The following is a 14,228-nucleotide window of genomic DNA, read 5'->3' as shown; positions in this document are numbered from 1 at the left end:
CTCCACCCTGTTCCCATCCTCCTCCGCTAATTTCTGGTACATTCTTCCTGTGTTTATAGATGTGTGCAGACGCATGCATATTGCTGTTTCCTCTTTCCTGCAGAATTTATGTTAAGGGTGTAGATGGGAGCCCAGAGTCCTGGATAAATGAGGCAAATTCGGGGGCACCTAGGTGACTCGGTTGAGCATCTGACTTGAGCTCAGGCCGTGTTCTCACAGTTTGCGAGTTCAAGCCCCGCATCGGGGGCTTTCTGCTGTCAGCTCGGAGCCTGCTTCAGATCCTCTGCCCCCCTGTCTCTTTCTGCTCCTCTCCGGTTTGCTCTCTCTCTCAAAAATAAATGAATAAACTTTAAAAAAGAAAAATAAATGAGGCAGCTGTCCTTTTGAACCTCACTCCCTGCTAGCCGTATGACATGAACTGGTCCCATAGGTTCTCTGAGTCTCACCTTCCTTATCTGGGAAACGGGGTAACAATTCCCACCTTTTCTGGTTTGGGCGAGGATTAAGGTCTTCCTCATATCGTATTAGAAAATTAAATCCTTGATAGTTGGATGGTGAGTGTTCGCATGCATTCTTACATGTGTCGTGGGTGTAAGGGTGTGGGGAAGGGGAACCCTTTCTTTGAAACTTAATAATGTGGGCTGACAATCTCTTACCCAGAACCCTGGGAGCCAGATGTGTTTTGAAAAATTACAAGATTTATAATCGGGGCGCCTAGGTGGCTCAGGGGTGGCGTCCGACTTCGGCTCAGGTCATGATCTCACGGTTCGTGGATTCGAGCCCCACGTCGGGCTCTGTGCTGACAAGCTCGGAGCCTGGAGACTGCTTCCGATTCTGTGTCTCTCCCTCGCGGCCCCTCCCCGACTTGTCTTCTGTCTCTCTCTCTCTCTCTCTCTCTTTCACTCAAAAATAAATAAGCATTAAAAAAAATTTTTTTTAAAGATTTATAATTTTAGCAGGTGCTGGTGTACAAAATCTGTCTGCTTCCCAGTACTCCTGGCAGAGCCTGGAACGGCACCTTCTAGTCAAACACGGCATTTCTGCGGCAAAATGCACGAACGTTCACACCAAATATAAAGATTGCATGGCCACAGGTCGGCTGAAGTCAGATTCTGCTGCTAAATGAGTCTGTGCTGAACTGTCAAAATCAATTTTTCGTGTTTGAGAGCTTCCCGGATTTCGAAACTGTGGATAAGGTGCCATATCGCAAGATCATCCCTAACCAAGTCTCCACTTTTGCAAAGCCATTTCTGACAGTGCGACGTCAGCATGTTGTACCTGCACCCCCTGCGTCTTCGTATCCGTCTCTCTTCGCATAGTTAAGGGCACAGTGGACACAACCGAGTTACGGGGGTGCTGGCGCCCCTGAGGTCAGCCTTGGCCATGCTAAATAATTTCCACGTTTGGCACAGCGGTGCCAAGGTTAGGAAACCTATCGCGCCTACCCCAGCTTTCGCATTTACCCATTTTCTGCTCACGCCTAGCAAACGATATAGGACAAAATGCGATGGCTCAGTCACGTGCATGCACACGCCCTGCCCAGTGGACTGAGCGGAAGCGCTGTTTCGTGTCCAGGCTCGGATCCTCATTAATTAGTTGATGCGGGGCAATCCAAAGTCAGCAGGCGAACGTCAGCTCCGAGCCATCCAGGGCTAACGCACAAAACTTCACGGTGCCAGTTCTCGCGGGAGTCTGGGCTTTGAATCTGTGCTGCCTGGGGGGTGATGAGGGACACCCCCCAGCCCCCACGCTGGAAAAGTCAAGTGGTCCCAGGTTGGCAGTGCCCCCTGGTGGCCGGAAGAAGCAAATGCAACCCCTCCCAGGAGGGAAGTGCGTTCTCAATCGGATTTGCCAAAGAGAAACTCCAAACACACACACACACACACACACACACACACACACTCAAAGCAATGAGTCACCCCGAGCAAGAGTCATCAGAGACAACGAGCAACAGATTTCAAACACGGTTTCTCAACCTCAGAGCCACTGACATCTTGCCAGGTGATTCTTTACTGTGAGGGCCGTCTGCACATGTTTTGGCATGCCTGACCTCTACTCGCTGGATGCAGGTTGCATGCGCGTGTGAGCACGCACACGCACACATACACACAGTTTAGTTTTGACAGCGAGAAATGTCTCCAGACATTTCCAAATGTCCCCGGAGGGAAAAATGGCTCCCGCTTGAAAAGCACTGATTGAGATCCTCAAACGGTTTCAGATATTAGAACGATGAGCTAGGTCACCAAATAACTATGTACGGACTGTTTAAAGACTTGAAAGATGGAATGGAAGAAAAAAAAAAAAAGATGATCAAGGAATAAGAAACTACCAAAAATGATCGGGAGATGTTTATACAGACTCAAATAGAATGGCTGAAAATGAAAAATTAACTTTAAAAGTCGGTGGGTGTGTGAGACACAGATAAAGAAAGAGGTGATGCGGGAGACTTTTCAGGATCCATATTGGCTAGAAGTCCCAGAGATACCTGGCAGGATGGAAGTTCAAGTTGTTGCTGTGAGTTTGCGGTAGGAAAGCTGGGGACTGAGCCGCGAGGCATTATCACCAAAACAGAGACACCAGCGCAACCCAGGGTGCGCAGGAGGGCCACTCTGGCCTCAGTGGAACGGCCGCGCGATTCCTGCAAAGGGAATAATTCCCGTGGACAGCTGACCTGAGCCCGGCCCTGAAGGATCTTGAAGGATGTTCGTCCAGTGTTGAATCCAGAGACCTTGATCTGAGCCCTTTGCTTTACAGGACAACCTGGGAGGTTGAAGTGCAGAGAAGAAATGGGATGTTCTTCTAAGCAGGAGGAAGAGTCTGAGCAGAGGCATGGAGGCAAGACCGGAGGCTTCGTGAGCAAAGAACAAAGGGTAGGGCGCCTGGGTGGCTCCGTCGGTTGAGAGTCCGACTTCCGCTCAGGTCGTGATCTCGCAGTTTGTGAGTTCGAACCCCACGTCGGGCTCTGTGCTGACAGCTCAGAGCCTGGAACCTCCTTCGGATTCTGTGTCTCCCTCTCTCTCTCTCTGCCCTCCCCGCTCACACTCTGTCTCTCAAAAACAAATAAACATTAAAAAAGAGAGAGAGAGAGAACAAAAGGAAATTTTGTTTGATAGGGTTGGGAAACATTTAAGAGAACAATTGCAAACCTGACTGGTTGGACCATGTGAAACCAACCTGGGGAAGTCCCTTGAGGGATAAGCAGGTATGTTTGGACTTAAAACTTTAGGCCAGAGGTTGGCAAACTACAGCCTGGGGGACAAATCTGGCCCACTGCCTGTTTTTGTCAATAAAGTTTTATTGGAACACCGCCATACTCGTTCATTTACATATCATCTATGGCTATTTCTGCACCGTGACTGTAAAGATGAGTAGTTGTGAGAGATACCTTATGGCTCCCAAAGCCTAAAATATTTACTTTATGGCCCTTGGCAGAAAAAAGTTTGTTGATCCCTGATCTAGGCAGAGGCAGCCAGCCGTGAGGCCTTTCACCCAAAAGACCCAGATGAAGAAGATAAACCCAGAAGTCGCTGAAGGACGGTGTGTGTTGTAAGAGGAGGAGAAATGTGCCACAGCTTTATTAATTCCCTACGGTATACCATCCCTCCACCCACGTTATCCTTATTGCTTTGCATAGCCACCCTGCTGAGAAGTCATCACTCTTCTAGTAAAAAAAGATGAGGAAAATGGGGTCCAGAGATATTGAGTGGCATAACCAAGGTCAGCCAGTGTCTCGGGCAGCGTTCAGATCTAATTTCAAGCTGGTTAGACCCCAAAGCCAACGTGCTTCCCACCACACCTCACGACCTGCCAAGGCACTGAGTATTCAAGGGGCTGAGGGTGGCCCCAGGCCAACGGGTTGGCTACTGTGTCGTAGATAGCCAGCAATTGTCCCAATTGGAGACGTGGTGAATGTTTCCCTCCTCTCTTGCAAACAGACCCAGGGTCCCACTCTGACCTGGAGGGGGGGTACCCATGGTTCCTCCAGCCATCGGCTCCCAACTTGTCCAACCATTGACTCCACCCTGTCCCCCTCCACCCCATGCGTCTGGAGCCACTGGTTTGGCCAAAAACACCTATCATACATCTTCCCTCCGGCATCGTGTCACGGCCCGATGCTACAGACAGTTGGGTGAGACGATACCATCTCCCTATCTATGAAAAAAAACAAAAACAAAAACAAAAACAAAAAAAAAACAAAAAAACACGAGGGTTGGCAGTTCTGCACGCTGCCACCCACAAGAGATGACCCAGTTGATTTGCAGTGAAATTGCAACACAGCCTCTGCTCCTGCCCCAGCCGGATCCCGAGTCCTGGAGCAGAGCCCGCTGAGGCTTGTTTCCACCCCCAGACGGGCTCTGTTCCTCCCGTGACTAATTTGGATCCTCATCTGACAGCTACCATGACCGCTCTGCCCAGATAGGGCCTAACAGACCAGCTTCTCGGTTTTGTGGTCAAACTGGTTCTTGAAACTTCCCCCAGGGTTCCAGCACGGGTTTTCGTCTGCCTGTGGGGAAATGGAACTGGCTGCCCCTTGGGGTCGAGCTGGCTGGGGATTGGAGAAACCAAGAGAAAGAGATCAAGAAAGTGTGAATTCTACTTAAGGCCTTGGCTATCTACATTGGTGCGTGACTTAATGGGAAGGCCCCCCCCCCCCCGCAGTGGATCCCAGTGGATGGGTCTGTTCCTTATCAGCTGTCCCTTGGCCCAGATGCCATGCCGCATGACCTCTGACCCTCAGGGCGCCTATGAGGAAATGGGTGCAAGCATAAATCGACAGCCTCCCCAGAGCAGATGGGGAGGAACCCCAGGCCTACTGACAGCTGCCAATGGGTTTACACCCTCCTCCTCTCCCGCCTTGGGAAACAGTCAGAGGGATATGTCAGCTACGGGGGACGCCACCCACGTCTGCTTGTTTGCTATGGTGCCGGCTGTCCCAGAGGCAGAGGGAAGTGAGAGACCACTGGCCCGTGCTTACTCTGCCGGCCTTTCCCGGACGCAGCCTACTGGCTTCGTTGCTGTAGCCACAGCGTGTGCTCACCTGGGGGGTCTAGAAGGAAAAAGATAGACGAGCAGGGAGAGGACAAGGTAGGTGAGCCTTAATGAGCTCAGGGCCCAGCACGGAGCTTGGCACATACAGATATCATCACCATTTATTTCCTACCCGGTGAAGTAGACATTATTGATGGGACTATACGTGTGCCTTTCTGAGACGTAAAGGGCCAGGACTGTGGAGCTAACTCCTCCTGGATCCTAGCACTGCTGGACGTGAACTGCTTACGTGATCTCAGTTTACTCACCCCGAGTACGTGGAGACTGAAATATACCGATGATTGCATATCCTAGTTACAATGGTTGCATAATTTATACGAAGCACTTAGAATTATGCCTGACACACACAGAGTAAAAGGGTTAACTAATTGTGATTCTTTTTTTTTTTATTTGTCACCTTCACTTTGGCCTTGAGGAAATTGAGGCTCAGGGACAGCGGTTGACCTGCCCCAGGTCACACGACCAGAGAATGGTGACGCTGGGGCTCACTTCCACGCGCATATGATGCCACTACTCCCCGTTCAAATATTCTGAGTCCACAAGGGTTGAGATAGAAAGAGAAACTTGGGTACCTTTCAGCCTCAGGGCAAGGTCACTGCGAAGGCAGATGCCAGGAGCAGTGGCTGTGTCCAAAGAAGGGAGAGAGTCGGCGGCGCCTGGGTGGCTCAGTCGGTTGAGCGCCCGACTTCGGCTCAGGTCATGATCTCGAGGTTCGTGGGTTCGAGCCCCGCATCGGGCTCTGTGCTGACAGCTCGGAGCCTGGAGCCTGCTTCGGATTCTGTGTCTCCCTCTCTCTCTCTGCCCCTGCCCTGCTCACGCTCTCTCTCTCTCTCTCTCTCTCTCAAAAATGAATAAGCTTAAAAAAATTAAAAAAAAAAAAAAGAAGGGAGAGAGTCAACTGCACAAGGTTACGGGGTGAGGAGCACGGCGGGGTGGGGGTGGGAAGGCGCTCACGGCTCCTCAACACCCCCAGGAGGGGAAGTGGCTCTGGGTGACAGGAGTCTGCCGAGCCTGGAACACCAGCGAGTGATCGTGCAGCCAAGAGTCAAAAAGAGACCTCAAGACCTCAGTCTCCCTCCCAGAGGGCGAGGTCCTGGCAACAGATAAACAGGAAGACGGTTTCCTGACACCACGGGGACAGACGCACAGACACGAGACCAGCACCCACGCCTGAGCGGTGGCGCTGAAGTGTCGTGCACCAGCCCAACATCAAAGTGTCAGAAGCCCCTTCGGGTGCAGCATCCTTCCTTAGCAAGCCCGCGCCCGGCCACAAATGGGGCCCGGCCCCCGGAACCCGAGGGCAGGTACTCAGCCTCCGATCTTTCCAGCTGTGAAATGTGAGTGACCAGATCCGCCCCCCAGGGTGGTTCTAAGGACTGAGGTTAGATTACAGGGCAGGATAACAGAGCGTCCTCCTGTTCGGGGGACCGGGGGAGTAGTCTGAGCTGTCTATACACGAGCGGCCTCCAAAATACCGAGCTCTCCATCGTCGGTGGTTAGAGAAGCCGGTGCCACCTCGAGAAGAGGTTGCAAAGGGGATTCGGTCGTTGAATGGGAGCCAGCCAGAATCTGTAGCCTTTGAAACTCTCATGGGCAGACTGGGGCCTCTGATTCTGCAGGCAAAGACCGAAGCCTTCTTGATAAACAGCGCTATCTCCTTAATGAATGCATTGCTAGGGCATTCAAGTTCAAAGCCAGTACAAAACGGGCAGGCAAGAAGGGGAGAAGAACGGGAAGACTGGGTGGGGGCTGCGGACCCCCGAGGCCAGCAGACTTTTCTACCCAAAGGGCCTCCTTACTTGCCGGGATCCCCGAGACCCCGCCGGAAAGCCCGAGAAGGCTGGGCTGTGACAAAACCGGCCCCCTCCCAAGGCCTAGGGCGCACTGGTGTGCGGAGAGAGCGAGAGTCATGCTCACTGCCAGAAGCATCTTTGGGCTTCATAATTGTCGCTCTGAAAATCTGCCAGTGACCGCGAGGGGCACCGAGGCAGCTCTTTGGAAAACGAGCAGACAGCAGCTGAGGGAACCAAAGCCTCAGTTATTCTGGGGACTGGAGCCTTTGAAAGGAGATGGGCTAATGTGGAGGGCAGGCTGTCCTCAGCTGCTTTTCTCCCTGTCCCCTCCCTTCCCACTTAATCGGGAGCCCCTGCCCAGCCCTGCAGCCCCAGGACCCCAGTGCCTGAGGATTCACCCCTGCAGGGGTAGGAAGGAAGGAACTAGACAGCATCCAGGTGCACAGGCCAGCTTTCTGAGGACCCCAGCCGGTGGCCTGGAGTCTGTCCCCTACCCCAGGCTGTGACCCTGGGTTCTGGACATGTTCCTGCTCATGCACTGTCTCCCACTCCCAGACTAGACGGTGAAGGCATTGCAGCCGTAGTATTTTTCTACAGTACAATTCACTGTTTGACCCAGGGGACATTTAGCACAGACTTAATCTCGAATGAGTACTTACCGTGACAAGTAACTTCTAATTTAATCGTGAAGCAATCTCTTGATACGGGTACTGTTATGATTCCCATTTTACAGATGGAACAGTTGAGGCCCAGGGAGGGAAAGTAATTTGGGCGCGGCCACACAGTTAGTGAATGACGGAGCAGGGATTCGTCTAATGCCCTAGCTCTAATGCTGACCCTGTCTTGAGCGGCCTTCCAGACTGCTCACCCGATTGATTCCCGATCCCTGGCCCCACCTTTAACCCCCAGGTGCTTCAGAGTCAGGCCTCCCCCTCCTCAACCTCCTCTCTCCGGCTCTGCTCGCCCTCCTGGGTTCGGGAGGTGCTGCCACCTACAGGCCTCGTGTGTAAAGACGCAGAGCTCTAACAGGATCTGGGGCAGAAGGGTGGCCCTGGGGACCCAGGCCCGGCGTCCTCTCCCACGGCGGCTAAGAGAAGGCAGAGGGGTGCAAGTTTCGGACCTGAGAAGTTCTGCATCTGGGTTATTGTTCGATGATGATCCAGACCCCACCGGGGGAAAAAAAGGAGCAGGGGCTCTGAAGGAAAGTGTGCGGGAAGCATTGAGATGAGCTCCAAGAGACACCCAACCATCTGGGAAGAGTCAGTCCCCTGGTACGGTCCTGCCTGAAGACAGGAATTAATTGAGCTCAGAAAGAATATTTCCCGTTTCTGTCCCCTCCCTTTCTTTTGCAGCTCACTAAAGTCTTCAGCGACGGCACCCTAATCTAGCCGGAAGAAGTCCACAAAGCCACAAGCGTCCCCGTGCTTCAGACCTAGGATGCACTGTTCTCCACGTAATGGGGACAATCCGCACAGACGGGTGACAGATGAAGAGAGGGCCCAACCTCTGGGGACAAACAGGTTTAGAACCTGCGTCCACGATGCCGAAGGAGCTGCAAAGCCGGGCGTTGTCCGCCAAGGGACCGAGAGAAAAGGCAAGTCCCCACCTCTGGTTTTATTTCTAGACTTGCCACTGGGTTGCTATGCCAGCCTCCATGGCCACCTCCCCGGGGCCTCAGTTTTACGTGGAAGGAGGAAGGAGGAAGGAGGAGGGGGGGGAGGGGGAAGAGAAGGGTGGCTAACTTTGCAGCGACGGAGAGGTGGGCACCGGGCAAGGTGCTTTACACAGAATTTCCCCCCAGCCCCCGAGGATGGCCGTGTTTTACAAAGGAGAAAACGGGCTCAGGGAGGTGAACTCACACCCCCCTCCCCCCTGCCGCTGGAAGGTAAAACAATGACCCCAGAGATAACAATCATACCAATACGATGTTAGTACTTGACATTCATGAAATGCATGCTGTGCCCTGGACAGCATATTGACTTGGTTAAACCTCACCAAAACACCGCTACTAGGTATTATTAGCCCCATCTTACAGATGAGGAAACCGAGCATGAGACGCGTTGCTCCCCACTCCCCACGGCCAGCAGCACCACTGTCTTTCTCCCCCAGGTCACAGAGCTGTCACGAGGGCGGTGGCATTGGGGCGCAAAACGCACCGCGTGTTCTTCCAGAAGAAAAGCGGCCACTGGGCCTGCCTCTGCTGCCTCCCTGAAGTGGGGCCCTCCCCGGCAGCAGCAGGCCCTTAGCCTCTGTTGATGAATTGAGAGCCCAAGAGCTCGTCCAGTTGACTGCGGTATCTTCCTGCGTCCCCAGAGCGGTGGAGTCGGTGGTTACAGAGACGCAGAGCTCAGCTGGGAAACATCCCGGAATAGGAGGCAAAGAACCGCTTTAGACAGGAGTGGGGAACGGCTCCCGGTTGATAAAAAAAAAAGTCAGAGACAGAGATGGAGAGAGAAACACACACACACAGAGAGCGACCGAGGCAGAGAGAGAGTGAGGGGGGAAAAGAGACAACCAGGGACCCCAGCAGGCCGGGGCTGGCCTGGGCGAGCCCCAGTGAGCCAACCTCCAGCTGGAGTAGGGCCCACACGGGTCGACCGGTCCCGGGGACTGACCCCGCCGCCCCATGCACACCCATGCACACGCCGTCTGCAGTCTCTCCTCGAGTCCCCCCTGCAGCACCGAGGGGTGGGGGCGCCTGGACTCTTCCGTAGGCTCTGCCCAGCCCCTCTCGACACCAGCCCAAAGTGAGCATCACTCAGAAGGAGAAGCCTCTGGCTCAGGGTCACCGGCCGGTGGGTGCCTCATGAAGGCCCGTGGGTGCTGGTTCTTGGAAGTGAGGCATGGGATGAAGGCCCTAGGCCACAGGAGGGTGATGGGCACAGGAACCTTCTCCACCTGCCTTCCCCACGCCCCCCCACCCCCCGTGGGGAGCTCCAACCCAGTAAGACAGGGGAGCCAAGGCATCTGTATCTCTCCATCTCTGGGTGGTCGCTCCCCGTGAGCACCTCTTCCCCAAAGTCCATTTGGTTCTAGAAGGCCCCAGCTGTCAGGGGCCTGCTGCTCAGCATCCCCCACCAAACCCACTCACCCTGCAGGTCTCGTCCGCTCTGGGAGCAGGACCCCGGGGGTTATCGGGCCAGTGGGGTGGGGGGAGATCAGGCCCTTCTCTGCATCAAATTTGGTCCCGCGTGGTCCCTGTCTGACCTTGTCACAAACGACTCAGGGATGGTCCTGCCTTCACAGCAGGGGGACGAACACGTGTACAGGAATTCACGGGACACATGCAAACACAGAGGCGTGTAGACAGGGCCGGGGAGGACGGGAGAGGCGCCTACTCACCAGGCCCGGCAGGAGTAGGACTGGGCCCTGGAGGACAGACAGACAGACAGACAGAGGAAAAGCACTCCTGGCAGAGGCCCAGTGTATGTCGCAGCACAGAGGGCGGGGGACACGGGTGATGGGGTGGGGCTAGACTGTCAGATACACATGGGGCTGGGGTTCTCCTAGACCCAGCCATACAGACAAGGCCAGTCTCTGGTCCCCTCCACACCCCCCTCACGGAGTCTGGGCTCAACCCCGGAGGCCACAGGCAGATGCAGAGGGTATTCAAGGGCAGAGGGGGTAACACTTTCCCATAGCACAGGCCCAGGGGTGTGTCCAAGGACAGGTGCTTGGCAAGCCCCTACTGGGCGGAGGGCTCCTTCCTGCATGGCCACCCTCCCTCAGCTCCTCTGTCCTAATCTCTTCCTGAGGTTTGCTGCCCAAGGGAGGACCCAGTCCCCACTCCCTTGGCCACTGGCCCGCACCACCTGCCCCCCTTCCTGGTTTAACGGAGGCAGGAAATCACGTCGCAAGGAGAGACTTCTAGGGAAGCCTCCCTGTGGAATCGAACATTCTGGGGCTGCAGGAAAACCGCTGGCGGCCCTATCGCTTGGGTCACCAGCTGATTCCCCAGCAGTGCTGAGTATTCAGTAAACACCGGCCCTGTGGGTTTTCCCCGTGTTCACACAGCTCACCCCAGGGTTTCCTGTGTGCGTTTTTGCGTGTGTCATCTATGCGGGATGACATAAGCACCAGCCATGAAGGCAGTGGGGGTAGAGGGGCTTGGCTGAGGAATCTTGATGCTAGCTCTGGACCCAGTTGGGAGGTCCAAATATGCCAGAGCCAAGCTTAGGGAGATGGCTGTTTGTCGTGGTGGCTTTGTTGGGGCTACGGTGTTAGTGCCGGGGCTGCGGACTCACGTCAGGCTATATGCTCTAGAACTTGAAGCAGAATTTCCCGGGAGCTTGCAGTGAGGAATCTTGTCCCTTCAGTGCTTCCCCGCTTCCGCCTGGCCTGGGACACAGACACGGGCAGGGTCAGGCTCAAGACATGGGCTCTGCTCCCCACCCAGGGCCCAGGAGCTGGTCAGAGAACCCTGCACTGCCTGAGCACCTGTGCCTATCACCCCAGGCCCTGACCTCACTCTCTGATTCCCTGGGACCTGGGATCCGTAGGCCTGAGGGTCAGGCTGGGCATCGGAGAAGCCGGGGGGGGGGGGGGGGGGAGCCAGACACAGAATTTTGAGACTTGCCTCTTCCACTTCCTCACTGTGTGGCCCTGGGCGGGTTACTTAACCTCTCTGAGCCTGAACCTCATCCCTCACCTGTAAAAGGGAGATTATAGCCTTCCCTTACAGGCATGATGTGTGGACGAAACAAGGTAATGCCCGGACAGTCCCAAGCTCAGCAGTGATGGGCCCCCAGCAGAGCTAAGTAAACTTTGGCTACAATTATAAGCTGTTATAAAGCACTTGGCATGGAATAAATACTCTACAAATAAGCACCATGCAAGTCTAAATAGTTATTAATTATTATGATGACTAATCATCATTATTGTTGATGATAAACGTGAGAACTGCTACCCAAACACCAGCTCCCCCACTCAATCTGTCTGCAGATGGTTATCCCTCCTCAACCACGAAGAACATTCTGGGACCCAGAAAGATTGCTGGTCCCAAGTTGGCACGCAAGGAGCACTGCCCTCCCCCCAACACTCTGGGCAGCACTGATGGGCTGGTCTCACCCAGGCAGGTGACATTCACCCAAACGCACCCCATCTGGCCAGTCAGGCTGCTCAGTCTGCCTCTGCCTGCTCGGCTCCTCCGTCTCTGGGTTGTTACATATTTTAGAGATCGCCTAAATGAGAACACCCCTTGGCAATTCCTCGAGTGCCGGCTTGTAGGCAAGAGGGAGACGTGAGTGTAGAGTGTGACCTGCACAAATCCTGGTCCAGCTCCCAAGAACTCTGTCTTTAGGATGAGAGCAGATAGGTAAGGAGGAGGCCCTGGTGAGCATGTGACTTTCACCGCCATCCTGAAATGAACCAGAGGAAGGTCTCCCGAGGAACCCGGGACCTAGCTCAGCCCTAGCATAGGAGGAGCCCAATAAATACATGGATGGATAGATGCATGGACAGATGGATGGATGGAAGGATGGATGGGTGGATGGATGGGTGGGTGGATGGATGGGTGGATGGATGGGTGGATGGATGGGTGGGTGGATGGATGGGTGGATGGATGGGTGGATGGATGGGTGGATGGATGGGTGGCTGGATGGGTGGGTGGATGGATGGATGGGTGGATGGATGGATGGATGGATGGGTGGATGGAAGGATGGATGGGTGGATGGATGGATGGGTGGGTGGATGGATGGATGGATGGATGGGTGGATGGATGGCGGATGGATGGATGGATGGATGGGTGGATGGATGGGTGGATGGATGGGTGGATGAATGGAAGGATGGATGGGTGGATGGATGGAAGGATGGAAGGATGGATGGATGGGTGGATGGATGGCAGATGGAGGGAAGGATGGATGGGTGGATGGGTGAATGAATGGATGGAAGACTGGATGGACGGATGGATGGGTGGATGGATGAGTGGATAGATGCAAGGATGCATACATGCATATATGCATAGATGGATGGAAGTGAGTATATTAATCATACCTTTTTATTTTTGCTATTTCTGATGCTTTGATATCTGGGACTTTGCTGACCAAGGAGACACTGCCCCTCCCAAAGGTAGTCAATTCCTAGAGATAGTAAACAACTTGCCTGTGAGTATACCTTTCAGATGCAAACCAATCAATCCAAAACCCAGGCCCCTCCCAACTACCTCCTTTATCAGACTCTCCTACTCCAGGCCACTACCCACCTTCCCTAATCATCCCTGGGACAGGTACAAGACAACCAGGGACAGTCCCTATGCCCCAGAGCCTACTGAAATTATTTAGACTAGCTAATCCTGAACCTGCTTGCCGTGCCCCACCTGTCCCCTCCCACGGAAACCACTATAAAGACACTTGCCCTGCTTTCCTCTCACTCCCTCTGCCTCCAGACTGACCCCAGGACTTCCCCAGGGGGCCCGGCATGACGTGCAATGAACACCAGTCCTTGGGACTGGAAGTAATAAGCTCTGTCTTCACTGGCAATCCTCTGCTCATCTGATGGCCTCGCTGTACCTGAATAATAATAAAACCTGCATTTTAAAACAGAGAGGGGTGGAAGGAGGTGGGGGGGGGGAAGGAGGAGAAGATGGAAACAAGGGTGGAGGGAGGGAGGCAAGGAGGCAAGGGAGCAAGGAAAGTTGAAATGAAACTGGGTCTCAAGTTACTGGAGGGAAGACCTGACCCGCAACTTTGCTCTATGCTTGGAAGAACCAGCTTCCTCCTAGAAGATTCTGGATATGCTGGAGAGAATGTTTCTTCAAAGTGTCATAGGCCAGCGATGAACACCGTGTGTTCTCAGGGCCTTCGGGGACAGGCCTGGATCTGAATCATGGCCCTGCTGTTTACTGGCCGTGAGACCTTGGACAACTGACTTAACCCCTCTGGCCTCATTTCCTCAACTATTATACACACACACACACACACACACACACACACATATACCTACCTTCCAATGTCTTTGATGCTAGAATAAGAAGACACATGCATAACATACTGCCCAGCTCAGAGCAGGCACTCCATAAATAATGAATGTTATTACTTGGCTCTTATGCTGTCCTGCACCCCCAGTGCCACCTGCTAGAAAGACTGTGCTATTAGGTCTAAACGTCTTCCCTACTCAGAAGCCCCTCTTTGGGTCTCTTGGTCTCGGCCTCCCAGAAAGTTGTCTTAACCTCCCAGAGTTTGGGGCTCGGCAGGCAGAACGCTCGCTGCCCCGTGTGAAGGAACCTTCCAGAAGGGCCCCTGCGCGATCCTCTCCCTGACCCCTGCCCGTGGAGATTCTGTCCGGCTTCCCCTGCTGATTTGAAAGTGAGGAGGGATGGACCTTTCCACTGGAATAGCATTTCAATCTCCCCATCTCCCCGGTACACCATCGCTCAGTAAAAATAGCTAA

Source organism: Lynx rufus, unplaced genomic scaffold (assembly GCF_022079265.1).
Source record: "Lynx rufus isolate CCGP_SWC_20201006 ecotype Redwood Valley unplaced genomic scaffold, mLynRuf1.p SCAF_13, whole genome shotgun sequence".
Lineage (NCBI taxonomy): Eukaryota > Metazoa > Chordata > Mammalia > Carnivora > Felidae > Lynx > Lynx rufus.
This window is presented reverse-complemented; position numbering follows the sequence as displayed.